Below are 27,577 nucleotides of genomic sequence, written 5' to 3'. Positions count from 1 at the left end.
CATGTGTTTATAAATAAGCTGGGTCATAAACTTTCCTTTCAGGATGCATTTTGAAGTAGAGATGTGTGTTTGCAGAGAATATCATATGTATTGCTGAAATATTTCTTTTTCCAAAGCAGTTTCCCTGCTCCTGATTTTGAAATTATATAATTTTCATCATGATTTTCTCCTCCTCTGAACTAAAAGGCCATCCAATAAATTAAAAATATTTTATATTTATTTTATTAAGTGTTTCATCTCTGCTTAGTACATGCATAGCAAAGGGTTAAGAGTAATAATTTTATACAGATAATTAAACATAAGCCTTGATGACTTCCTTCTGTCATAAATACTTCAGGAATGAAAGAGCTGAAGCAACATGGTGTGTCTTTAAAAACGTTATAACCAGGGGCAGACATTTAGCTTAGTGGTTAAGATGCCTGTGTTCCATATCAGGGTACCTGGATTTGAAACCTCATTCCAGCTCCTGCATCCAGCTTCCTGTTGATGAAGACCTGGGAGGCAGTTGTGATGGCTAAGGAATTGGGTTCCTGATACCCACCCACATGAGAGAACTGGATTGAGTTCCTGACTCCCTGTTTCGGCCAGACACAGTTCTGGCTGTTGCTGGTAATTTGAGGAGTGAACCAGGAGATGGAAGCTCTCTGTCTCTCTCACTCTCTCTTTTTCTTTTGCCCTCGCCCTCATCCTCGCCCTCATCCTCGCCCTTGATCTCTCCCTCTCCCTCTCCATCTTTTTTCTTCTCTTCTTCTCAAATAGAATACAACCAAATTGACATTAGGCATAGTATATATACATTATTAGTTGCTTTCACTATGAGCCAGGCGTTGTGTATAGAATTCAACAAGCATTATATCATTTGGTTCTAATAACCCAGAGAAGTAGCTATATTGTCTTCCTTTTGTACGTGAGGAAACCAAGGCATTTTAATTGTTATACAGTACTTACATGCATCAACAGTCTACCATTAACTGGTTATGTCACCATGGGTAAGTCATTTAGGTTTTAATTTCTTTACCAATTAAGTGATGAACATAGTACCTGCTCCTCGTATTTCAAATGTAACAGGATACAATGGAAAGAGCACTTGACTTAGAGAATGTGGATTCAAAGACTTATTCCGTTAGTTATGAGCTTTGTGATCCTAAATCATACACTTAATCTCTCTAAATTTGTTTCTTAAATATGTATCATAGGAGTAATAATACCTGCATAACCTTCTTCCACAAGGTTTTCTTGACACCCAAATTGCTAGTGACATGATGTAGGTGAATGTTCTTTGAGGTAAACCATATGGGTCTGCACTTATTAAATTCTCCCCCCATAAGTACTGTTGAAAGCATTTTATACATTTTTATTTTGCACAGCAACCTCACTTGTTAGGAACCATTACTATTCCAATTTTATAAATGAAAATAGGGAGGTATGGAGAGATTAGGCAATTTACCCAAGATTACATAATTATGAGGTGGCAAAGACACTTGATGTGAATGTAGTGATCTATCTAGCAGCCCATGCTTTCAAACTTCCATAAAGATAGGTTTTCCTGAGTTGGGCATTTGGCCTAGTGGTTGGATGCCAATTAAGATACCTGTATCCCATATTACAACAGTAACTGGGTTTGGTGCCCAGCTTCAACTCCTGCCTCCTGCTTCCTGCTCATGCAGAAGCTAGGAGGCAGCAGTAATTGCTCTGGTAGTTGGGTTCCTGCCACCCATGTGAGGGACTTAGATTGAGTTCCTGGCTCCTGAATGTGGCCTGGCCCAACCCCAACTACTGGGGGCATTTGGCAAATGAACCAGAGGATGGGAGGTCTATCTATCTGTCTGTCTCTCAATAATTTTTTAAATAGTTTGTCTAGGAATAGCTCTCGTAATGATAGTGTCTGAAAGAATGTGGAACAGCTCTTTTTAAAGGAAGAAGAGGGTGCCCAGGAAAGAAGCAGAAGGATGAAAAGCCAAAGCCAATGATTGCCAGGATATGGTTCCTTTCAGCTGGTCTCTGTCAGTGATCCTTAGTGGTCTGTGGATGGGGTGGGGAGGATTCATGGGGCTGAGGTTTGACCGAGATTCCATAGCTCTTTCCTACATTCTGCAGGAGTTTGATCTGCTACCTCTGGAAGGTCACCATTGTTGAGAGCACTTGGGAAATCATTTATAGTTCTCTCAGATAAAACATACCCATGAGGCTTCCTTGGTCCACAAAAGTGTCTTTCCATCATCACAGCAACTTCAAGTCCAGGTTCAATGCACGTGTGATTCCTCAACTATGGGATTCCTTGAGTATGATTTCTCTTGATTTGAAGAACTGAGAGCCAAAAAGAGATGTTATCTGCCCCCTACCCTTAGTGGTAGAAAAGGAATTGCATAACTGCTAAGGATACTTGTACTAAAAAAGCAGAAAGCAGGTGGAACAGAAGGCACACAGCAATCCTTCATCTACAGCAATTTAGCCTGGCACAAGTTGCTGGTTCCAGAGCAAGATGCAGCATTCCTTCCCCCTGGGAGTCGTCCTTTGTGGCTGAAGGCACTGCCCTGTGGGGTTCTTGGTTCCATTCTCTGCATTGTCCTTTCATTTCTGTTAGAAATTCTCCATGTTCACAGGCTTGTCATCTTCTTCCTCTTTGTATAAAGTTAGGGGTCCAAAGCCCGGTTTTCATTTTAAAAAATATGGCAAAATACTCATAACATAAAATTTACTGTCTTAACCACTTTAAGTATACAGTTCATAGTGTTAGAAACATGTGTGCCATTTTGAAACTTTTCATTTTAAATTCTATCTGTGCCTTTCAGTTACAATTCCCTTTAAACCTTTGTGGAGTTATTGTGTATGTTATCATCTTTTTCCTTAGACAAAAGCCACACTCACTAATAAGCCCTTCTCTCCCTTGGGCTCACTATGAGGCTTCTGTGGACAACACCCTTAAGATATTTGGAAGCCCTAATGTTTATCAGAGAAGGGTTCTGGGCATGGCCTTAATATCTTTCCTTTTGTTTTTCCAAAAGAATTTATGATGCATCACCTTAAACCCCTTGGTTATACTCCAAGAAGCTTTTACTCTGAGATGCTGTCTTGACAACACCATGGATTTGAGCTTTACCTTGAAGGAAATTCTTTTTTTTTTTTTAAGTTTCCAAAAGTGGAAACATGGGGGACACTTTCTTTTTTTTTTAACTTTTATTTAATAAATATAAATTTCCAAAGTACAACTTTTGGATTATAGCAGCATTTTCCCCCCATAACCTTTCTCCTACCCACAACCCTCCCATCTCCCACTCCCTCTCCCATCCCATTCTCCATCAAGTTTCATTTTCAATTATTTTTATATACAGAAGTTATACTTAGTATTTATTAAGTAAAGATTTCAACAGTTTGCACCCACACAGACACACAAAGTATAAAGTACTATTTGAGTATTAGTTATGCCATTAATTCACATAGTACAACACATTAAGGACAGAGATCCTACATGAGGAGTAAGTGCACAGTGATTCCTGTTGTTGATTTAACAAGTTGACACTCTTGTTTATGGCGTCAGTAATCACCCTAGGCTCTTGTCATGAGTTGCCAAAGCTATGGAAGCCTCTTGAGTTCACCAACTCCGATCTTATTTAGACAAGGCCATAGTTAAAGTAGAAGTTCTCTCCTCCCTTCAGAGAAAAGTACCTTCTTCTTTGATGGCCCATTCTTTCCGCTGGGGTCTCACTCACAGAGATCTTTCATTTAGGTCATTTTTTTTTTTTTGCCCCAGTGTCTTTGCTTTCCATGCCTGAAATACTCTCATGGGCTTTTTAGCCAGAACCCAATGCCTTAAGGGCTGATTCTGAGGCCAGAGTGCTGTTTAGGACATCTGCCATTCTATGAGTCTGCTATGTATCCTGCTTCCCATGTTGGATCGTTCTCTCCTTTTTAATTCTATCAATATTAGCAGACACTTGTCTTGTTTATGTGCTCCCTTTGACACTTAAACCTATCATTATGATCAATTATGAACTGAAATTGATCACTTGGACTAGTGAGATGGCATTGGTACATGCTACCTTGATGGGATTGAATTGGAATCCCCTGGCATGTTTCTAACTCTACCATTAGGAGTATGTCCGAGTGAACATGTCCCAAATTGTACATCTCTTCCCTCTCTTATTCCCACTCTTATATTTAACAGGGATCACTTTTCAGTTAAATTTAAATGCCTAAGATAATTGTGTGTTAATTAAAGAGTTCAACCAATGGTATTAATTAGAACAAAAAATACTAAAAGGAATAAAATAGTAAATTGTTCCTTAGTATTTTCCATAAATTTCTCTTGAAAACTAAATAGTTCATTCTACAGTTCATCTTTCTCTTCTCTAATTTTGTCATAGGCAGCAAAAAGAAGCAAAGTAACAGTTCTGGTTGTTAAATTGCACACAACATATAAGTGTATTTCTTATTTTCCATCCCACCACAGGCAACAGTTCTATAGCCACAGCACAAGTATCTTCTTTCTTCTAGCTTCTAGTAACATCTTTGCAACATTCTTCATTTAATGCCTCAGTGGTAGCACCTCCAAAGACCTGTTCTAAAATCAATGTCATGTATTTTAGGTTTTGTTAATAACTTCCAGTAATGAAATTTGTTCTGGTTACATTGCTACATTTGAAAAAACCCATTAAAATATTAGTGGTATAGAACTATGTATAAGCCAGCTTTTCATTGCTACAACAAAATACCTGAGAGAAGCTAACTCTATAAAGAGAAAAGGTTTACTTGGGCCATGGTTCTGGAGGTTCACAGTCCAAGATCAGACATTGGTTCAGCATCTGGGGATGATGCCCCTGCAGGCAGAGTCCTAAAGTGGCACAGGGCATCATATGACAGGACTCAGAGAATCTCTGTGCTTAGAAAGCCACCATGATTTGGTCACACACATAACAACAGCCTTGTCCAATATATTAACTTCCCAAAGATTCTACCTCCAAACACCATAATTGGACTAAGTTTCCATCCTCTGAGTACCATTGGGCAACAAATCGTTAATATATTGGTATTCAGGAGTTTCAAGATGTTATTTTATTAAGGGTGAAGCCATTTTTATCTAAGGTGGTTTATTATTATTGCTTTCATTTTTTTTTTCCAGTACCAATAAGTCTTGATTTATTCATTGTATTTCCCCAGGGAAAGGAGAAGGGATGGGGAGAGTCAGCATATGTGTTACAAAGCAATTAGAAAATGGGAAAGGAGGAACCCAGTACAGCAAAAATCAACCTTCAAATACACACTCCCCAGTGATGGGGTCACCAAACCCAAGGGGGCTTATTCTCCTGCAGTTCAGGAATGGGGGGGGGGTCAGCCAAAGAACAGACGCAAGCTTTCCTACCCTCCCTCCCTCCCGCCCATAAATTCAAGATTTCACATAAAGCTTTGGTTTCTAGCAGTAAACATGGAGTTACATTCGTCCGTCTCCTATCAAACAATCTTATGGCCACTTTGACATAAGTTTCTTGCACCTGCATAAAAGTTCCTGAGTGACTTGGATGTACATTCATAGTCCCCTTCTTGATCTCCAAACCCCTTTTCTACACAGAAGGTGCCCAATAGCTTCTCTTCTTTCGGATAAATTGAGGTCTGACCCATCCAAATGCATCAGTGTCTTAAGTCTTTGGCATGAGTCCCATCAGGAAATGGTCTTGACTCAGGAGGTTGGGAACAAGGGGCGGAGCTTCCTATTTTGTTCAGGATTTTTGCATGAATCCTTTAGATGTGTGGAGACACCCAGGATTCAGTGTTTAAGTGTGGGTGGGGGAATGGAGAAGAGGGTAGGTTAGGATTCAAATTTTAAGGACAGAGATCCAGAATAGGATAGGGGAAGGGGAACACCAAAGACAGCTTAAGATCCCCGCTTCAAGAAGAGAGCCTCCCGTGTTTCAGATCCTTCTGCCTGGTGCAGAACCTTCTGTCAAAGATGCTTTGGCTATTTTTCTCTCAATACAAAAAGAAGTTTGTAAACAATAAAACCCCAAAAGAACATGGAGAAAGACCAACACATTATATTTACACAAACTAGGCCACCTAGCAATCACCAACTCAGAGACGCAGTGAAGTCCTACAAAGCCCAGACAATACAATAACTGAAGGGGGGCAGCATTTGGGGGAGACAGGAACCCAGGACCAGACACACATCATCCAATGCGTTCTATTGCATTTGTCCCGTTTCAACACAGTGAGGTAGGTTGCGGTGATCTCTCAGCATGTACATGAAACCCCCTTCTCCTTTAGTTACCGTGACACAGTCTTCACTACAGTCACAGGGCAGGACACTGGCTCCGGACACCACCACCGAGGCCCTCACTTATGGGTCTCCCTGGAAGCCAAGAATTTGGGAAGGTTAAGGATTTTTTAGTCCTTGCTTCATGTTCACCCCTGGACAGCACAGGATGGGTACAGGGGTATTGGTCTTCAACTCATCCTTACCAGCTCCCATTTTTCACACACACATGTGTGCACACAAACACACACACCCTGTTGTGCATAGTGGGCCTCGCCTAAATCTGGTTGGTGAAGGATGGCTCTGTTAAGTGAAGCAAAAGACCTGTGTCCTAGGATCAGGCAACCTTGACCATGGCTTCCTCTCTTGGCCTTTCAGCTGGCATGGCCTGACTTCTCTGCATTTTCCTGTCCAGACTAATTTTCAATCTTCCGGGAGGAGGAGCTCAATCATGGGACAACCCCATTAACACTTCATCTCCCTGAAACATTTTCAAGGTGGAGGGGGTTTCAAGAGGACACTGTGGCAAAAAAGCCAGCTCCAGTTGGCAAAATGAGGTAGTTCAATAGGCTGTGCACTCCAAATAGTTGCTCTCCATGGTGATAAAAACAACAAAAAGCCTTCCTGCTGTGCAGACCTGGAGCTGCTGCGGACTTATCCCTGAGATTGCTCATGTACCTGAGAACACAGTGCAGGAATGAGGGCCTTTGATTAAAATATACAAAAATACAAACCCAGACTATTTATATTAAAAAAAAAAAGTTCAAATGCACAAGATACGTCGTTCGCACATAGTTAGTGCAGTTGGCATCCTGGAGAAAGTGGGACCCAAGGTGCAGTTATCCAAGGGAGCAAATAAATAAATCGCATTGGCCCAGAATGGGGTCAGGAGTGAGCTCAGGAGCAGCGGGTCTGTGACTGTTCCCCTAGCCACCCTTTTTGCCGATCGTCACAACCCACTGCTTGGGACAGTTCCCAGCACCCTGTCCCAGGATCGAGTTATGAGGAAACAAGATGTGGAAAACCCTGCCTTACTCCCGAGAGTCCCTCCCACAGGACGTAGTGGTTTGGGGGTTGGGTCCAGGAATCTGGTCCCACAACCAGTCTTCTCACCCTGGCTAGGGAAGTATTATTCCATATCCTTCCTTCAAAGGAAAACTTCCCCCATCCAGGTGACTTTGCAAAGCTAGATTTGGCACGCGGGGCCTCAGATAAAGCATGCAGGCTACAGGGTGATACCCCCCCAAACCCCTTAATTGCATTTGGATATAGCATGGTTGGAATTCCCTGCCTCACTCCTTCCTCCCGGCATGAGGGAAAAAGGGGTGATGCTGTGAACCCCAGCCTGGGATACGTGGCAATGCCAGCTCCCCCCAACCCACCCTGTCCCCACTTTCTCCACTCTGCAGTTGATGCCTGCTCCTTGAAACTTCCTGATAGCCAAAAAACCAGCCCCCACCCCCTGTGGCTCAATTCTGGGCCTCCGGGAGCATGGCAGGGCTGTGGATCTCCTCTTCATCGTCCCGGAAGTAGGCTGGCTTTCCCTGGGCGCTGGGGGCCTGCTGGGCCTTCAGGGGGCACGAGGCCACCATATGGCTGATGCTCTGGCAGAAGTGGCACTTCTTGGGTTGGGGTGGCAGCTTGCACTCCTTGGCATGATGGTCTAGACCTCCACAGTTGTAGCACCTGTCTCCTTTAGATCTGCGCTTTTGCATGCTCTTCCCCTTTGGCCGCCTCTCATTGCCAATACAGAACACCCCACCAGGCCGGGTGACACGGATGGATTCCAGGCCTTTGGCGGACTTCTTGAAGGTGAATTCCACTGCTTCACCCTCCTTCAGGCTCCGGAAGCCCTCCATGTGCAGCTTACTCTGGTGCACAAAGACGTCCACCGGGGGGTCGAGCTCGACCCCGGCGCGGCGCGGGCGGTCATGGACAGGAAGCCGAACCCCATGCGCAAGTTGAACCACTTACAGATGCCGGCCCCGTGCAGCAGCTGCGGCTCATCCGCCGCCCGGGCCGCGTCCTCCGGCGCCTCCTCGGGCGCCTTCTCCGCCGCCTTGGTGCAGCCACCTGCAAACTGCTGGTTGGACACGGAGCCCATGGTCGTCGGCAGAGCCCGCGGCCCCGGGCCCCTAGTCGGGCGGCTGCTGGCCCCAGAGAAGTCCGGAGGCCTATTGCTTTCATTTTTGCTAATGGTCTTCCCCTTATTTTCTCTTTTCCTCCTTCCCAATTCTCTTCCTCCTCTCTTTCTCCTTTTTCTCTTTCTCTCTTTCTCCTCCTCTCTTCCTCTCTCTTTCTCTTGTTCTTCTTCATCATCAAGCAGAGCACATTGGATTTCTCTTGGTATCTGTTAGCACTTTGTTGTTATTTTGATTGTGGTTAGTTCTAATGACATTATCTCAAGCTGAAAAATCTAAAAACAGGGCAAGGATTCAATAGAGAAAATCAATAGAATAAAAAGTTAGAGAATATTTTCATCTTATGAATTTGTTATTTTACTTCCCAGAGAGAGGAAGTATAAGAAGCCATTTGGAATCCCCAGTTACCCAATGGTAGCCAGTATGTAGTATTCAGGTACAAATGAGAGAAGGAAATTGCTAACCTCACATGCATCTTGCTGTCAGTAGAGATCACTTAAAACATGAAAGGAAATGAGGGAGGTGTATTAGTCAAAATAATCTGTAAGTTTTCCATGAGTATAAAAAGCATGAGTCTATGGTGTACCTTTCTGGAGCTCTTTACTGAGTTAGTTGTCAGTTATGCATGCTCTTACTTAAAGAAATATGATGATATACATAGTCAAAAGCATTGTTTTAGATTCTATGAGTGTTGTGCTTTGCTTACATTGTACTATTTGAGCTCATACCAATTAGTAAAGTAATAAATAAACTAGAACCTATCTGGGTAGCATCTTTAGAGCGGGTAAATCAGCAATCAGCTTAATATTGAAAACTTTGAATACATAATTCAGTCAGTAGACAATATCTGTTTCAAAAAACAGGGACACTTTGGAAATGAAGTAGAAGAGTTAAGATGTCTCTAGTGAAATTAAGCAGGGATTTTAAAACTTTTGTTAATTTTTTTTTCTTTAGTAATTCATATAATTTGTCTCAGATTTACTCACAAATACTCACAGATTCCATGATGATTGAAGATGTCAGTGCAAACTTCTCGAGACTTTTTTGCCAGGTACTCTCATTAGCACCCGTTATGTACCTTCACGTTGTATGAACTTCATGGAGATATTGTCCACTCTGGCGTTAGATTGGAAGCTCCACAGGAACATGAAGTCTATCCTGTTTACTTCCCTGTCCTCAACATCTGTGCATATTTGGTGAACAAATGACCTGTAAACTAAGGTTTGAGAATTCTGTCCTTTACCTAATCATTGACACCCTGTGGTACTGAAGGATTCATTAATTTTGTAGTTGGCCATGCCTTACTTTATGCTACAGAAATATTTTTATATAGCCTCTGTTAAGCTTTATTTCCTTCTTTTGGAGTTATTTGCTGACTGATTTGTTTGTGACAATGCTTGGAGATTTCTGATGGTGTGACCAGTGTTTTTCAGTAACCAGGCCTGGCACAAGACTTGGAATCCAGCAAATGTTTGGGGAATGGTTAAATGAATGAATGATTTTTTTTTCTCTGCTTTTGTTTAAAACAATAGATGTTGTACCTCTAATATCTTTTCTTTTAACTTTAAGTAATTCAAGATCTTCCATATGAGTGCAAAGTATCATAATAAAGATCAATTTAACTTGTATTATTATATTATTATTATTTTCTTTAAATATTCATTTAAAACCTTTTTTATAAGAAAATGAGTGAGATTAAGATTCTCACCACATATTGGTAATTATAGTGGTAGTAATAAAAATATTAGACATACAAATGTCTAATGTTTATTATATAAAAATACATTAAATTAGATTATTTTAAAATGGTCTTTATTTAGCTTTTTGATGACAGAAATCTAACTACAACTATTATTAAACTGTCCTAATAAATATTAGAAACATTACCATCTCTTAAAATATTATAATATTACTACATATATTTATAGAATAAATTATAATTATTTCCATTTTTGACTGTGGGATGCTTTATGCCAATGTAATGCAATCCTTATCATAAAATATTAGGTAGATATTATTGTACTTATTTTACAGGTGTGAAGCTGAGGCTGAGAGAGAATGCTTTGCCTGTGGTCAATACCTAAAAAATAGTAGAGTTAGAGTCCAAGCGTGGATCCTACACTAAAATCTGTTGTCTTAAGCAGTGTGTTCCTTTACTCAGATTTAAATTTTTTTTCACATATTTGTTTATTTTATTTGAAAGGGAGAGAGAGAGAGAGAGAGAGAGAGATTGATCTCCCATTTGCTGGTCTACTTCCCAAATACCTGCAACAACTGAAGACAGGCCAGCTCAAAGCCAAAAGCTAAGAACGCAACCTGGGTTTCCCATGTGGATGGCAGGGATTCACCTGCTTGCTGCCTCCCAGTGTGCACGTGAGCAGGAAGCTGGAATCAGGAGCAGAGCTGGGACTTGAACCCAGGCACTCTGATATGGCATGTGGGCTTCCCAAGTACTGTCATAACCACTAAGCCAAATGCCTGCCCCCTCTTGCCTAAGATTTAAAAATGAAATTTTATCCTCATAAATTGAATAGAAATCTAAATAATCATACAAAATGAATAGCTACTATGTCAAAAATGTATAACTGCTAAAGCATTTCACAGGCAATTTTTTTTTCTACATATTTTTAGAAAAGCTGTATTTGTTAAGGGTCTCCAGAGAAATAGAACCAATTGAGTATATACAGATATATAGAAAGTGGCTTACTATGAAGATTGGCTCATGCCATTACACAGGCTGAGAAGGCACACAACCTGCCATCTGCAAGCTGGGGGTCCAGGAAAACCTGTGGTGTGGGTATCATCCAGAACCTCAGGCCCAAGAACTAGGTGAATCCTAGATGAGTCTGAAGGTAAGAGTCAGGAGTGCAAATGTCCGTGAGCAGGCAAAGACAGATGTCCCAGCTCAAGCAGAGAAAGTAAATTCAGCCTTCTTCCATCTTCTAGTCTGTTCAAGCCCCTGCTAGATTGGTGAGGGCAGTCTGCCCACCCACAATGATGAGGCCAATCTTCTCACCTGTCTGCTGATTCCAATTCTTATCTCTTCTGGAAACACCTTCCCAAACACATCCAGAAATACTGTTTTGTCAGGAGCCTGGGCATCTCTTAACCTGATCAAGTTGACATATAAAATTAGCCACCACGAAAGCCCCCAAAACTTTTGCTAAAAAATAAGAGTTTTATTAAGGTATAATTCATATACCATACAATTCACTTCTTTAAAGTATATAATTCAGTGGTTTTTAGTATGTTCATAGGGTTGTGCAACCATTTTTAGAACAATTTTACAATTAACTTTAGAACATTTTCCTCAACCAAGAAGAAACCTCATACCCATTAGTAGTCACATTTCATACCAGTCCCTTGTCCCTAGGCAACCACCCCAAGTCTCTTTTAGCATTCTAAAATATTTTAAGATTATTTACACTCAGAGACAGTCACAGAGCTTTAAACAGCAGCAATCGTCTGCTTCTGTGTAGCATGCTCATGAGTGTTTTATAGTTCCTTTTTCCCTTTGTTAGAGCAGTCTCAGGTTCACAGCACAACTGAACACGAAGTACAGAACCGTTCCATGCTCCCATTCCCCCACACGTGCACAGCCTCTGCTCCGTCAGCACACCTCAGTGTTTGCTATGACTGAGGACCGTCGTAGACACATTATCCCCCAAAGACCATAGTCGACATTAGGGCTCACTCTTTGTGTTGTACCTTCTATGAGTTTGCATAAATGTGTAAATGACATGTATTCACTATTATAGTATCATACAGAATAGTTTCACTGTCCTGAAAGTCTTCTGCATTTTACCTATTTTTTCCCTTATTCTTTTTTTTTTTTTTTTTTGGATAGGCAGAGTGGACAGTGAGAGAGACAGAGAAAAAGGCCCTTATTGTTCTTTTAAAGACTGGAGAATTATAGAAATTCACAGTATTAAAGAGATTTAGAGATTATTTGTGTGACCAACCAGTTGGGAAGGATCTAGTAAGAATTCTCAGGGTGGGCATTTGGCATAGAAGTTAAGATGCCATTTGGGACGTCTGCATCCAATAATTCCGATACTGGAGTGCCTGGGTTCAATCCGCAGCTCTGCTCCTAATTACAGCTTCCTGCTAATGCACACTTGAGTCTCTCCCACCCATGTGAATTGAATTCTGTCATTCCAGTTTCAGACCTTTACCCAGAGGTCATTGCAGGCATTTGAGAAGTGAAACAATAGATGGAAGATCTCGCCCTCTCTCCCCACTCCTTGTAAATGAATTTAAAAAATTTTTAAAAGAATTAGTTTCTTCAGATGAATTTATGCCTTCCTGTCTACTGCCATAGATATAAGCATTTTATTGGCTTTTTTTTTGTAGTCCCCTCTCACCAAAAAAGGTCATTTTCTAATTTATAATGAACCAGACTACAAATTTTAGAGTTTAGCAAGAATATAGTATTTTCATATATGTAATACATTTTGAAATAGAAAATTTCAAAAATATGCAAATAGTAGAGAGCACAATTGAACCCCCATATAGCTACCCATATCTAATTATCAACATTTGGTCAATCTTTTTTCATCAATTCCTCTAGCCATTGCCTCTTGCCTCCTCTCCAGTTGAATTGTTTCACAGTAATTCATAGACTCCATATCATTTCATCTGTGTATCTATTACAGTGTGTATTTTTTTTTAAAAAAAGATTTATTTATTTATTTATTTGAGAGGTAGAGTTACAGACAGAAAGAGAAACAGAGAGAAGTCTTCCATCTGCTAGTTCACTCACTAACTGACCACAACAACCAGAGTTGGGTCAATATGAAGCCAGGAGCTTCTTCCCAGTTTCCCTCACGGGTGCGGGAGCCCAAGCACTTGGGCCATCTTCCACTGCTTTCCCAGGCCATAGCAGGTAATTGGATAGGAAGAAGAGCAACTGAGACAGGAACCATTGCCCATATGGGATGCCAGCACCGCAGGCAGAGGCTTAACCTACTATGCCACAGTGCTGGCCCCTACATTGTGAATCTTCGTAGACACATACTTTGAGAGAAAAAAATACATTAACACAACACCATTATCATGTCCTAAAAATTGCTAACAATTCCTTAATATGATCAAATATCTAATCCTTGTTCAAATTTCCCCAATGTCACGTAGCTTTTGTTGGTTACTGTCAGTTTGTTTGACTCACAGCCAAACAAAACCCAGGCATTACATTTGTTTCCTTTAATCTACAGTTTCCCTCCCTTGTGTTACCCTCTCTTTTGCTGCTGATTTATTGAAAAAAGTAGGTCATTCCCCCTGTTGTTTCTCATACTTAAGACTTGCTCATTTCTTCTCTGTGCTGTTGGCTAGTGCATTTTTCTCCTGTAAACTGGTAGTTATCTCAATAAGCTTAATCTGATTCTGGGTAATTTTTCTAGTAACAATGTTTCATCTGTGGTGTCCCGCATTTCCTTTTCAACCAGGTATCTGATTGTCACAGTATTGTGATATTTGTGGTCATTATTTCATTAGGAGTTTGCAAAATGGCAGTTATCTTTCTTCATTTATTAGCTGAAATGCTTCTATAAAGGGAAACTTTTCCTTATCAATAACCAGAGGTAAAGTTCCTATACAAAAGGCAGATTAAATACTCGCTTTATTTCCTTTTATCTACCAGTTTTCAGAAAAATGAATTGGTCTCCCAGCATGCTCAAAGGCGATCAACCAGCTTTTGTCTGGTTTGTTTATTGGGTTGTTTGTATCATTATGAACAGATTTTTAACCTATTTGATGTGTTTTATTAATCCATTATAGTTATTCAATTCACACTTAAACTTGAAAATGAACATAAAATTTAAAAATTGGATCAATTCACGGTGGCTATATTACAAATGGTTTCCCCATTGAATGTATTTACATAGGAAGCTTCCCTGTGTAGTTACGCATGATATTTCAGGGATATATCTACTACATAAAGTGGGCTCATCCTGCTCAGACTTGTTCATGCATGCATTTTTATACTTAAGTGAATGTGTTCTTATATATCTCTAAGACTGTATGATATCCTAAGGATTGATTCCATGTTCACCCTTAGAAAAGAAATCCTAATAAATCTTAAAAAAATAAATAAAACAAAGCAATTAAAGGGACTGGAGTTTTGGCACAGCAGATTAAGCTGTTGTCTACAACTCCCCCATCCTACAAGGGCACTGGTTGGAGTCCTTGCCTCTCATGCACCTGGGAAAGCAGTAGAAGATGGCCCAAGTGCTTCAGCTCCTACCACCCTGGTGGGAGACTTGGTTGGAGTTCCAGGCTCCTGGCTTCAGCCTGACCCAGTCACAGCTGTTGCAGCCACGTGGGCGGTAACTCAGCAGATGGAAGATCTGTCTCTCCCTCTCTATATAAAACTCTGCCTTTCAAATAAATAAATCTTAAAAAAAAAAGAAACCCCAAGTCACCTGCTTTAGGGTTGTTTGTCAGGTGACAACTATTTACCTTTGGGCTCCTTGGAGTAAGTTCTTCAGCTCTGACCACAGGAGGGGAGCTGGGCTAACCACTCTGTGATTTGTCAGGCTTACCTGCATTTTCATAGTATTCCTATCAAAGAAATTTGTCCTAAGTGTCAAATTGCTGATTTTTCCAGTGACTGAAAGGTTTCATAGGGACATCTGTTGTTATTTACATGTAGATGGAGAAAATTGCAATCTGTGAGTAATTTGAGAAATTTCAACAGTTTCAGCAATAGTGATCTAGAAATTGAATGGGTTTCAAATACAATATTCCAGTGCAGTGCTGCATATATAATATATGTGCAGCATATGCTGAGGTCTTTTTCAAAACATTTACATTAAACCTGTCAGGTATTTATGAATAGCAAAAATTAATTTCCCCTAGTTCTGTCATCAGTTAGAGAAATGGATTTTAGCATAGAAGACTGTCAGTATTTCCTGCATACCAGAACAGCTCACTTCAATGTCATAGTATTACACCAGGTGGCCTTCTAAGAGTCAGCTTAATGTGATTTCAAATGATAGGGTAGAGAATGTGAGGGAAATTAAAATAGTATCATACTTATGATTTAAAAGCAAGTTAATTACAAGGGCTTGTTAATAAACAAAGAAAAATTCAGAATGTATTATCTGTTATATAGCATATCAATAACAAGTGTGATGCTTTGAAAACAAAAAATCTACCACTATGTGTCTTTGAGATGACTTAAAAATATTTAATTAAATTGTTGACAAATGTGTTAGTCTACTAATGGTCTTATAGCATTTGAGAGAGTTTTTAGATATTCATTTTAGCTTGTAGGGCACTTCTAAAAGCATTGTTTAACCAAAAGATTAGCTATATTGTTGGCAATTTATCTAGAAAATCACTGATGATGTGTTTGATGTGAGTGATTCTAACAGCACTGTACTTTGTCAACATTCAGTCAATGCGTTTTCCCCCAACTGGGTTATTTTAAGGTTCTTAAAGGGACAAAGCACATGCATTATCACTATTGCTAGAACAAGACAATTCACTTGATGAACAATATAATATTTTTTGATGGTCATGGATGATATGCCTCCCCAATGCTCCTGTCCAATATATTTGGGAAAAGGAAAGAGAGAGTGTTTGATACATTTAAAGAAACTATTTAAATTCTGATTTGGGGACCAGCACTGTGGCATAGATTAAGCCTCCACCTGTAGCACCAGTTCATGTCCTGGCTGCTCCTCTTCCAATCCAGCTTTCTGATGATGGCCTTGGGAAGCAGCTGAAGATGGCCCAAGTGCTTGGGCCCCTGCACACATGGGAGACCTGGAAGAAACTTCTGGATCCTTGCTTTGGATTGGCCCAGCTCCAGCCACTGCGGCCATAAGGGGAGTGAACCAGCAAATGGAAGACCTCTTTCTGCCTCTCCTTCTCTCTTTCTGTTGGTTCACCCCACCAAGTGGCCGCTATGGCTGGCGCGTTGCGGCCAGCGCACTCGCTGATCCGAAGCCAGGAGCCAGGTGCTTCCTTCTGGTCTCCCATGTGGGTGCAGGGCCCAAACACTTGGGCCATCCTCCACTGCTATCCCAGGCCACAGCAGAGAGCTGGCCTGGAAGAGGAGCAACCGGGACAGAATCTGGCTCCCCAGCCGGGACTAGAACCCGGGGTGCTGGCGCCACAGGCAGAGGATTAGCCTAGTGAGCCGCGGCGCCGGCAGAAAACGTCTACTTTTTAAAATCTCTGACATTTCATAACATTTTCAAGTCTAGGTTCTTTGTAAAAATAACTTATCAATAGTATGGTAGCCTTACATAGCTTATGAAAATCTGATTTTCTAGTCACAAGACAAATAGGACAATCTTTCCTCTTTGGATTATATTGTTAGGAAGTTAACCTATCCTCTTCAAAATTATTCCAAAGAATTTTTTAAAGATTTATTTATTTACTTATTTAAAAGGCAGAATTAGAGGAGAGACAGAGGTCTTCCATCTCTGGTTCACTCCCCAAATGGGCACAATAGCAAAGACTGGGCCGGGCTGAAGACAGGAGCCAGAAGATTTCTTTAGGTCTCCCACATGGGTGCAGGGGCCCAAGGGCATAGAAATCCCCCACTGCTTTCCCAGGCACATTAGCAGAGAGCTGGATCAGAAGTAGAGCAGCCAGGACTCGTACCAGTGCCCAAATGGGATGCTGGCACTATAGATGGTGGCTTAACCAGCTGTGCCACAGCACCAGCCCCCCAAAGAATTTTAGTAGCTTTTGTTCTACTCTGTTTATTGGTTAGGAATTAAGTCCAATCCTTAATAAGTCTTCTTTTAAACATTTTTTGAGCATCAAATATATATATATTATATATAAACATATATAATATTTATAATCTATAAATATATGCATTTACAATATTTATAATATATAGCATATATAAATACATATATTGAGCATCATATATATATATATAGAGAGAGAGAGCGCTCCCATGTGAGTTACAGGTACCCAATTACTTGAGCCATCTCCTCTACAAGAATAAGAAGCTGGTTTCAGGAGTGGGAGCCAACTATCAAACTCATGTAACCCCTAGGTGGGGAGCAGGCACCTTAACTGGGATCTAATAGCCAGACCAATGCCAACCTCTCTCCATTTAAATAATGGGTCTAATACAACAGGGTTACATGGAGTTCAAAACCTAGAAATGGATGGCTGTATCTACACAATATTTTATGTGGTTTTCTGTTTAAAAATTTCTATATTTAATATATCATGAAATAATTTGAGACTGTATAACCCCAGCATAAACGCTTTCTCTCTAAAATCCAGCTGTTTTAAAGTTCTATAAATGTCTAAGCTGACAGCTCACAACTAACACTGATGCTCTGATGTGGATATAAGAAATTTCATTTGAATGAGAAAGACAGCTAACATTATATTTATAATTTTATCAGAGGCCATAGTATTATTAATCACAGGAGCTAGTACTTTGGTTCTAGTCTTATATCCCTTTTTTTAGTGGAAAGCAAAATAGCAGGGTTTATTAGGGTAGGGACATCCGTAATAGTCTTATATCCCTTTTCTCATACAGCTTTCCCACCTTATCATTATTGTTTATTAACATTATATATATATATATATTTCTGTTTTGTGTAAAATGGTAATATGGTGAATATCTTTGGTACAAATCAAAATCTATTTTATTTGGAATTTGTCTATGTCACAGCAATTTTGGTAAACATCTGAATTTTATAATATTACACTTGTATTTCCTCAGTTTACCTATAGGTTCCCTTTGGGAAAAATAAGCCAAATGTTTGGAGTATGTTTTAGAAGCAGATAATTTCTGTATTTTTGGTCTTATCACAATGTTAAAAAGTCATGTTGTAATTCTAAACCATTTTCTAGAGGAGTGTGAGCACTAGAATAGAAGGTATCATTTGATTATTGTTTGTAACCCCTGGCTATATTCCTGTGGAATAGTGGTCTTTCTGCTTTTTTTACTTATTGAATACTATGTTTAGTGGAGTATTAAGCCTGTGATTATAAAGTAAATTGAAAATATGTATCCTAAAAATTAAAAGAAAAAATAAATAAAGAGGAGGGAAGGATGGAAGTATCCTTATGTTATTAGAATTATATCTTTGAAATACAGGAAATCTGTTCTCTTATATTAATATTTTTAAAAAGAAATTGAATCGCTTTTCGGCCTTGTGGCTCAGATCAAATGTAAAAGGAAATAGAAGGTAGGGAAGGACATTTTTAGGGACTGCTCATCTAAGTTAAAACAAATGCATCATGGTCATTGAGAACCAGGTGTCTTAGTCCAGTTTCTGCAGTGCTGGCCTCCAGTTCTGTGTGTAGTGGGGATGGCTGTCTGTCAATCTGTTTTCTGACTATGGCTCCTTACTAGTCTCATGTCATTGTTATCAACAGTTTGATCAAGCAATCATTTAAAAAGTGCTACTTGCAGTGTAGAGACAGGCTGTTTGCTTTTGACGTGTCAACATGCTGGAACAATAAGACATGTTGTTGATCAAAGTCAGAAGACACAAACGTCTGCGAGATCACAATGATTACTTTTACCACATATAGCTTGTGTTGACAAAATATATGAGCATGTGAATTCAAAAGGAATGAAATCTGATGATCTGTTGATGTATAAATAGAGAATAGTTACTAAAATAGGAACTGTGGGTTGGAGGGAATCCAAAAATTCGAGAGTTTGAGCATCTGCTTGTATGCTATAGCACTTAGGATACAGTTAGACCTGTGACACACACATCTGCTGAATTCCTACTCCACGTCAAGTTCTATATGTGGTGCATGAGAGGAATGTGACACTTTGCCTGCCTCAATGGAGCTTCAATTATATTGGAGAAAACTGGCACACAAATAAATATGATGATGCATAATAAATAAAATAGGGTGTGTATTTTTCAATGGGAATACAAAAAAAGGAAAGCATCACTACTAAGGCATATTGGTAAGGAGGGCAGAAATGGAGGTCGTAAAGCTGAAAATATTTATGAGGACTTTGTACAGTCCTATTAAAGAATTTTACTTTGATCCTAAAGGTAATTACATACCATTGACGATTTTCGAGCAGGGTGATTTCCCTTTTGTATGTTAGACAAATTTTTTTAAAAATTTATTTTATTTATTTGAAAGAGAGTTACAGAGAGAGAGAGAGAGAGAGAGAGAGAGAGAGAGAGAGAGAGAAGGTCTTCCATCCACTGGTTCACTCCCCAAATGACTGCACAGCCAGAGCTGAGCTTAGCTTATCCAAAACCAGGAGCCGGAAGTTCTCCCAGGTCTCCCACATGGGCACAGGGGCGCAAGGACTTGGGCCATCCTCTGCTGCTTTCCCAGGCCATAGCAGAGAGCTGGATCAGAAGTGGAACAGCTGAGACTCGAACAGGCTCCCATATGGGATGCCAGCGCTGCAGGCCACGGCTTTAATCCACTGTGCCACAGCACCAACCCCAGAAATATAATTCTTTAAAAGATTTATTTATTTGAAAGTCAGAGTTACAGAAAGGGGTGGGGGGGAGAGAGAGAGAAAGAGAAAGAAATATCTTCCATCCTATGGTTCATTCCCCAGATGGCCGCAACAGCCGGTGCTGCGCTGATCCGAAGCCGGGAGCTTCTTCCTGGTCTCCCATGTGGGTGCAGGGGCCCAAGAAATCGGGCCATCTTCTACTGCTATCCCAGGCCACAGCAGAGAGCAGGATCAGAAGTGGAGCAGCGGGGACTAGAACCGGCGCCCATATGGGATGCCGATGCTTCAGGCCAGGGTGTTAGCCCACTGCACCACAGCGCCAGCCCAGAAATAAAATTTTTAAATGGCTGAGTACAGATGGAAGATTTCTTCATCTTTACTCTGAGGGGCAAATCCAATAATCTCATTTTTAAAATTCAGGAATGGGTGCATAGACTGGTAGTAGGAGTTCCCTTACAAAGTTTTGGCACGAAGCCTAGAATAGCAGGTAATGGGATGCGTGTTTTAAGAAGCTGACCTTCAGGAAGGTGGCGTCAAAGAGAGGCTATCCTGTGAGCAACCCTGCAGTGCTATGCTCATTTGGCTCAGGCAAAGGAAAAGCTCAGGGAACTTACTAAATCTTACGTCCAATTGGCAGTCGTAATGGCCTCAACTGTGGCTCTGTCTTCCTCCAACATGAACGTTATGTAAATATCTGGGCTTGGAAAAATTTACCACACTCAAATTTGAACAATAATTTAAAAAACTGAGTCAGAATCAACACAGGAAGACAATACAGCAAATAAAAGAAAAAAAATTTAGAAAACAAGTGGCAAATAAACACCAGAAAAGTGTTGTTGAGTAGAGGCAAGAAAATATCTGGTCATGAACTTAAAATATAAACAAGCAAACAATTGAATAAATAAGAATACAAACAGAACCCAAAAAAATTGAATGAAGTAATTACTTCTATAAAAAGAGCAGAATTAGAATATTAAGAAATAAGGGAAGATATATATAGTGAGTCAACTAAAGGAAATGAAACATGAGTTAGAAAAGCTCAGAAAACAGGAAGAAGAAATAATAAGCAGTACATAAAAGAAAGCCATATGTGGCACAGAGTGATCATATGATTTATCATCCAAACCCAGACACTTTGGATCCTATTGATAACATGACAGGACCACAGGCATTTGTCAGGATGCCCTGGGTAAAGTCATATCTAAGGTTACCCATTATTCAGTCATTTTAAAAGTGAACATTTCTTGTCTTACTAATAATTTGCTTTCATTCTACAAAAAGGGACCCCGTAAGGGATGACTGATTATCTATCCAGCCATTTCATCTCTTGGGTTCTCATGTGCTTTATTTTTTACACTAACACGAGTAGTATATTCTGGTGATTTTCCTTTCCCTGAGGATAGATTGGTCTTTCCTTCAAAGTTATCTCCCAACTGACCCTGAGTCTTCTCATTGGGAAATATGCTCATTGTCTGTGATACCATCAACAGGGAAGTTCTGTGTGGGCTGTTTTTACAGATACACATATACACATATATATTTACACACATGCACCTTAAAACATCTTTAGGTTCAGACGTAAAGAAAAGTTGCATACAACTTTCTTGTACCCACATACCCTTTACTTGGAAACACCAGTTTCTAAGACTGCCCCATTTACTCTCTCCCTCCCCCTCTCCTCTCCATATATCTCATTAAAAGTTATCTATCAAGCTATTGGTCTATCAATCTACTGATCTTTCTCTTTCCTTCTATCTGTATTATTTTTCTGAGTTTTTGCAACTAAGTTGCAGACTTGTGCTTCAGAGTGAATTTTCTAAGAATAAGAATATCCTTTTAAATAACCACATTCCAGTGATCAAAATCAGGAAACTTGATGTTAGTATAAAATTATTATCTATATTGTCTCAATGATATTCCTTATAGCTATTTTCCCTACATCATTCTCCATTTCACAATCATGCATTTCATTTCCCTTCTATTTTTTTTTAAGATTTTATTTATTTATTTTAGAGGTAAAGTTACAGAGAGAGGCAGAGACAGAGAAAAGGGTGTTCCATCTGCTGGTTCACTCCCCATATGGCTGCAACAGCAAAAAGCTGAACAGATCTAAAGTTAGGAGCTAGGAGCTTCTTCTGGGTCTCCCACATGGGTAGCAAGGACCCAAGCACTTGGGCTATCCTAACGCTGTGCTCCCAGGCCTTTTACAGGGAACTAGATTGGAAGAGGAACAGGTGGTACATGAACCCGTGGCCATATGGGATGTCGGCACCACAGGCAGAGACTTAGCTCACTACACCAGAGCCCCAGCGCCTCAGCCTTTCTTTGTCTCTTTTGACCTTGACAGTTTTGAAGAGTAAAAGCCAATTATTACTTGGTGAATGTCCTACAACTTTAGTCTGTCTTCTGATTCTTCCTGTTGCCTAATGATTATGTTCCATAGCCATTACTTAAGAAGTGCCCAAGGCTGCCAGTTGGCTGAGCAATCATGAACAGGGTATTACAAATGAGATGCATGTGAAATGCCTCTCAACAGAGGTTGAGCAGTCCTGTGTATAACAAATAGAAAATGGTCCAAATGACACTGCTGCATTTTTAGATTTGTTTTACAGTGTAAATATACCACAGTTCATTTCTGTTTGTTGATCTTTTTATTTTGGCAGACATATCACGGAAGTGATAATGTCTATCAGTGTATCATGTCAGGGGATACGTGATACTGGTTTGTCTCAGTATTGGTGGTGCAGACTCTGATCAACCTGGTGATGACAGAGATGATGTCTTCCAGACTTTCCACTGTATGTTTATGATATCCCTCCTTTTATAATTAATAAATAATCTATCAGAATTTATTTCAAGACTACTTAAGTATACTATTTCTCACTAAACTTTTACTCTCCAGTCGTAGAATAGCTCACTGAATTATGATTGAATCAATCATTACAACAATGGTTCCCAAATCATTCCTTATACATTTATCAGTTGGCATTCTTTTAAGAATTTTTTAAAACATTTTGCAGGTAAAAATTTTTATTTTCTGTATCATTTATTTGAAAGGCGGAGAGACTCAGAGACAGACAAAGAGAGATAGCTTATTCACTGGTTCACTCCCTAAATGCCTGTGATGGCTGGGACCAGGCCAGGCAGAAGCCAGGACCTGGGAACTCAGTCTGAGTCTCCCACATGGATGTTAGGGACCCAAATACTTGAATCATCACCTGCTGCCTCCAAGGGGATATGTTGAAGAGAAACTGGAATTGGCAGTGGAGCTGGGACTCGTGCGCAGGTGTTCTCACGTGGGATGTGGGATCCCAAGTGGCATTTTTTTTTTTATCTTTTATTTAATGAATATAAATTTCCAAAGTACGACTCATGGGTTACAATGGCTTTCCCCCCATAACGTCCCTCCCACCCACAACCCTCCCCTTTCCCACTCCCTCTCCCCTTCCATTCACATCAAGATTCATTTTTGATTATCTTAATATACAGAAGATCAGCTTAGTATACCTTAAGTAAGGATTTCAACAGTTTGTTCCCACACAGAAACATAAAGTGAAAAATAATAGATGATTTTTTTAAATGATGATGAAATCAGATCAGACCTATTGTCATGTTTAATCCCAGTGAGAGTCAAGTTGGGAATTGATAATTTCTTTTTTTTTTTTTTTTTACAGAAGATCAGTTTAGTGTACATTAAGTAAAGATTTCAATCGTTTGCACCCCCATAGAAACACAAAGTGAAATATACTGTTTGAGTACTCGTTATAGCATTAAGCCTCAGTGTACAGCACATTAAGGACAGAGATCCTACATGAGGAGTAAGTGCACAGTGACTCCTGTTGTTGACTTTACAAATTGACACTCCTGTTTATGGCATCAGTAATCTCCCTATGCACCAGTCATGAGTTTCCAAGGCTATGGAAGCCCCTTGAGTTCTCCGACTCTTATCTTGTTTAGACAAGGTCATAGTCAAAGTGGAGGTTCTCTCCTCCCCAAGTGGCATTTTAACCACCCTGCCAAACACCCACCCCTTTTCTTTTACAATTTTTTAACTGACACCAAAAAATTGTACGTATTTATGGGGTACCATGAGATGTTTAAATTCATGTTTACATTATATAATGTCTAATCAGGGTAAACATATCTACCTCAAACAATATAACATTTCCTTATGGTGAAACATTCAAAATCCTTCTTCTAAGCATTGTATTTTAAATAAGAGCATCCTATTTTTCCTGTCTTATGTATGTATATATGTATGAATGTGTTTTAGTATGGATTCATGGATTCTTGCTTTAATCAGTAGATTAAAATCTTTTTATTAATTATTCTGATGTGCAAACTGTCCTAGATTTTGTTTACGGGAGCCCTTTCAAGCTGCTTTGTCCTTTTGACACGGCCCTATCCTTTGTATACTTTTTAACTTTCTGGTACAGCAAAGTTTTCTAGGCTCATCTTGTACTTCCCTACCTCAGCCATGGAACCAGTCAATTCACCAAGGAATACTTATTCTTTTTAGTGGAAAATATTATTTTGAAACCAAAATATGCATTCTGGGTATGTTCGTTGTTACTGGATGTAACTATTGGCTCCCAGAAAGGATGAATCTAAAATTATATATATATGTAAATATATATATATTTTCAATCCCATCCCAGCACCACAGTGTCTATTCTTATATTCTTGATTTTTCCCTTTTCCATATTTGTAATTCTCTCCTTTATCAGGAAGAAACCTGGCTCTCATTATCGTCAGTATGTTTATTTACTTGTTGGATCCTAGAATACATAGACAATAGTTTCGGAATTGGCAACCCATAAACACTGCTAAAATCAAGCTAACTTAGTAGAATTCAGTCTTTATTTACAGGTGTTTTTGTCTTTAGATTGAAGTATACAGTCAAAATAATGGTGTTCAAAAGTTACCCACGTTAATCTCCTTCACCTAAAATTTATTACATCTGAATTTGAGTCATAGTCTTTTCCTACACCTAGTTTGTAGAGGAATTCATCCATTTTTATATGGTACTTATGTGCTTTAATTTTTTTGTTAAAGATTTATTTATTTATTTGAAAGGCAGAGTTACAGGGCAGGGGGCAGGGGGCAGGGGGCAGGGGGCAGGGGGCAGGGGGCGAGAGAGAGAGAGAGAGAGAGAGAGAAGGGAATTTCCATCTGCTAGTTCATTCCCCATATGGCTGCAATGGCTAGAGCTCGGCTGATTTGAAGCCAGGAGCCAGGAGCTTCTTCCGGGTATCCCACATGGTTGCAGGGACTCAAGCACCTGGGCCATCTTCTGTCGCTCCCCGTCTTCGTGGAGGAACGACACAGGACCCTGCGTTGTTCTTCTGTCTGCTCGGCCCTCCCCGGGTTTGCTGCTGGTTCTTCCCGGGTTGGCTACCATCCCTTCCACCTCCGTGGAAGGGCGGTTTCCCCCTAGCCACTTTCCCCACTTCCGCGGGGGAGCGGCACACCGCCGGCCGGCTCTCTCGGGGGCTGCACAGGTGTTCCTTCAGATAGATGTTCCCCTTAGATGTTCCTGGTGCATGCTGTCTCTCTCCTCCCTTATAGTCCTCATCCACCAATCCCAACTCGGCTGCCCATGCGCCGAGTACGCTGCTCTCCTCCAATCAGGAGCAGGATCAGCTCCTGGAGGTCATCACTCAAGTTGGCAAGAGGCAGCTGCGTAGAAGCTGTTTTCTCCTCTCCCAGCGCCATATTGTGGGAGAGCAGATGCATAGAATAAGTCTTAATTCCAGTAACTTAGTCTAGTCCGAGTTGCTCCCCACAATCTTCCACTACTTTCCCAGGCCATGATCAGAGAACTGATCATAGAGGAGCATCCAGGACCTGAACTGGTGCCCATATGAGATACCTGCACTGCTGGCAGTGGTTTTGCCCACTATGCTATAGCACTGGACCCTGTGGTTTAGTTTCTAACATTTAAATATGATCCATTGGAAATTTATTCTACTAAATTTATTATTCTAAATTTAAGCCGACTCTTGTGTATGATGTAAGTATCAAACTGTGTTTTTTTCTAAATGCTCTGCAATTATCCCAGCACCATTTACTGAAGAGCCATCTTTGTCTCAGTGATTTGACATGTCATCTTTGTTATATACCAAATTTCCATAAATACTTGGGTCTGCTTCTGGACCTTTTTTCCTTTCTATTTGTCTGTATTTTCCAGTGCCAGTTTCACAATGTTGAAGTTACAGAGGCTTTATCTATATGGCTTAATACCTGATATGGCCATTCTCATCACATAGCTTTCATTTCTCAATGTTTTCCTGGCTAATCTGACATTTTACTCTTCTCTATGAACTTTAATCACAACTTAGCTACTGCCATAAAAAGTGTTGTTTATTTTATTGGGATTGCATTCACTTTATAGAAGGATTTAGGGAGGACAGACATCTTTATGACATTGAACCATCCTGTCCTAGATAATGAATTGTCTTTCAGTTTATTCAAGCCTTGGACTTCTCAGGTGTGTTTTAAAGAATTTGTCAAGCAGGCGCCGCGGCTCACTAGGCTAATCCTCCGCCTTGCGGCACCGGTACACCGGGTTCCAGTCCTGGTCGGGGCGCCGGATTCTGTCCCGGTTGCCCCTCTTCCAGGCCAGCTCTCTGCTGTGGCCAGGGAGTGCAGTAGAGGATGGCCCAAGTCCTTGGGCCCTGCACCCCATGGGAGACCAGGAGAAGTACCTGGCTCCTGCCATCGGATCAGCGCAGTGCGCCGGCCGCGGTGGCCATTGGAGGGTGAACCAACGGCAAAGGAAGACCTTTCTCTCTGTCTCTCTCTCTCACTGTCCACTCTGCCTGTCAAAAAAAAAAAAAAAATTTGTCATGTAGACTTGGGACATTTTTGGTCAAATTCATATTTTATCTCCTTTGTTATTATTAGAAAAGAGATTTTCCCCACCATTATATTTTTGTACTTGTTCTTATGAGTGATATATTTAATAGCTACCAATTTCTATATATAATTTTATGTCCTACCATCTTACTGAATTTTCAGTGTTCAAGCACTTGTATCTTGACTGGCAGTCCAAGGCATTACATTGAGAGAACAAGTTTAGTTCATTATAAGACAAATCAGGGGAAGGAGGATTCTCTTGGAAGAAGTGGGACCACATTCAGGGAGACCGTGAAATCTAAGCAATTAGAGAATACATAACACAGGGACCAGATGAAAGTTCACCCTCACCTGGCTTTATCTGGTGAGCTGCATATGTGAAATAAAACTGGAAACCTGGACCAAGGAGATGGTGGGGGATCTTGAGTGCCAGGTTAGACTTTTACTTCACATCATCTCCATTCCTCACCCTCATTAAGCTTTTAAAAATCATACCTTCTTATTATAATAGAAAGAGCAGTTTATGTACCATCTAACTTCTCTGATGAAAATTATGTTTGATTAGTTGGTAAAAAAGCCAGAGTGAAATAGGAATAATATGTACAAATTATGTTGTTTATATGTGATTTTTCCAATTGTTTAATTAATGCTTTGAAGTGATTGGGGACAAACTTTCTCTCAATTAAAGAGAAAAACCTTAGCACTTTATGAAAACCTTTAGAGAAAAACTGAAAGTCAACAGAAATGCCTTCCTTCCATGAAAAGAAGTGGCTTGAAGAACCTCTCTTCTTTCTATGTGATAAGCCAGCTGTGTAGCTGTGAGTGCAGATAAAGAGTCTGCGAAGACATTCCCCTGTGTTAAAACAATGAATTCAGGAAGAAGGCTGCTCTCTGGAATAGCAG

At 40.2% G+C, this 27,577-nt stretch overlaps 1 protein-coding gene and 1 pseudogene across 2 annotated transcripts in view; one reads left to right on the top strand and one right to left on the bottom strand.

The window, feature by feature from the left end:
* Positions 1–27,577, top strand: part of CAMKMT (calmodulin-lysine N-methyltransferase) — a 469,347-nt gene that overhangs the window by 206,872 nt on the left and 234,898 nt on the right. The window lies entirely within an intron of this gene.
* LOC138848635 (protein lin-28 homolog A pseudogene) lies at positions 3,121–8,415 on the bottom strand (annotated as a pseudogene).

The sequence above is a fragment of the Oryctolagus cuniculus genome, chromosome 2 (assembly GCF_964237555.1).
Source record: "Oryctolagus cuniculus chromosome 2, mOryCun1.1, whole genome shotgun sequence".
Classification (NCBI taxonomy): domain Eukaryota; kingdom Metazoa; phylum Chordata; class Mammalia; order Lagomorpha; family Leporidae; genus Oryctolagus; species Oryctolagus cuniculus.
Note: the sequence above shows the minus strand (reverse complement) of the source record. Positions and strands in the feature narration are given on the sequence as shown.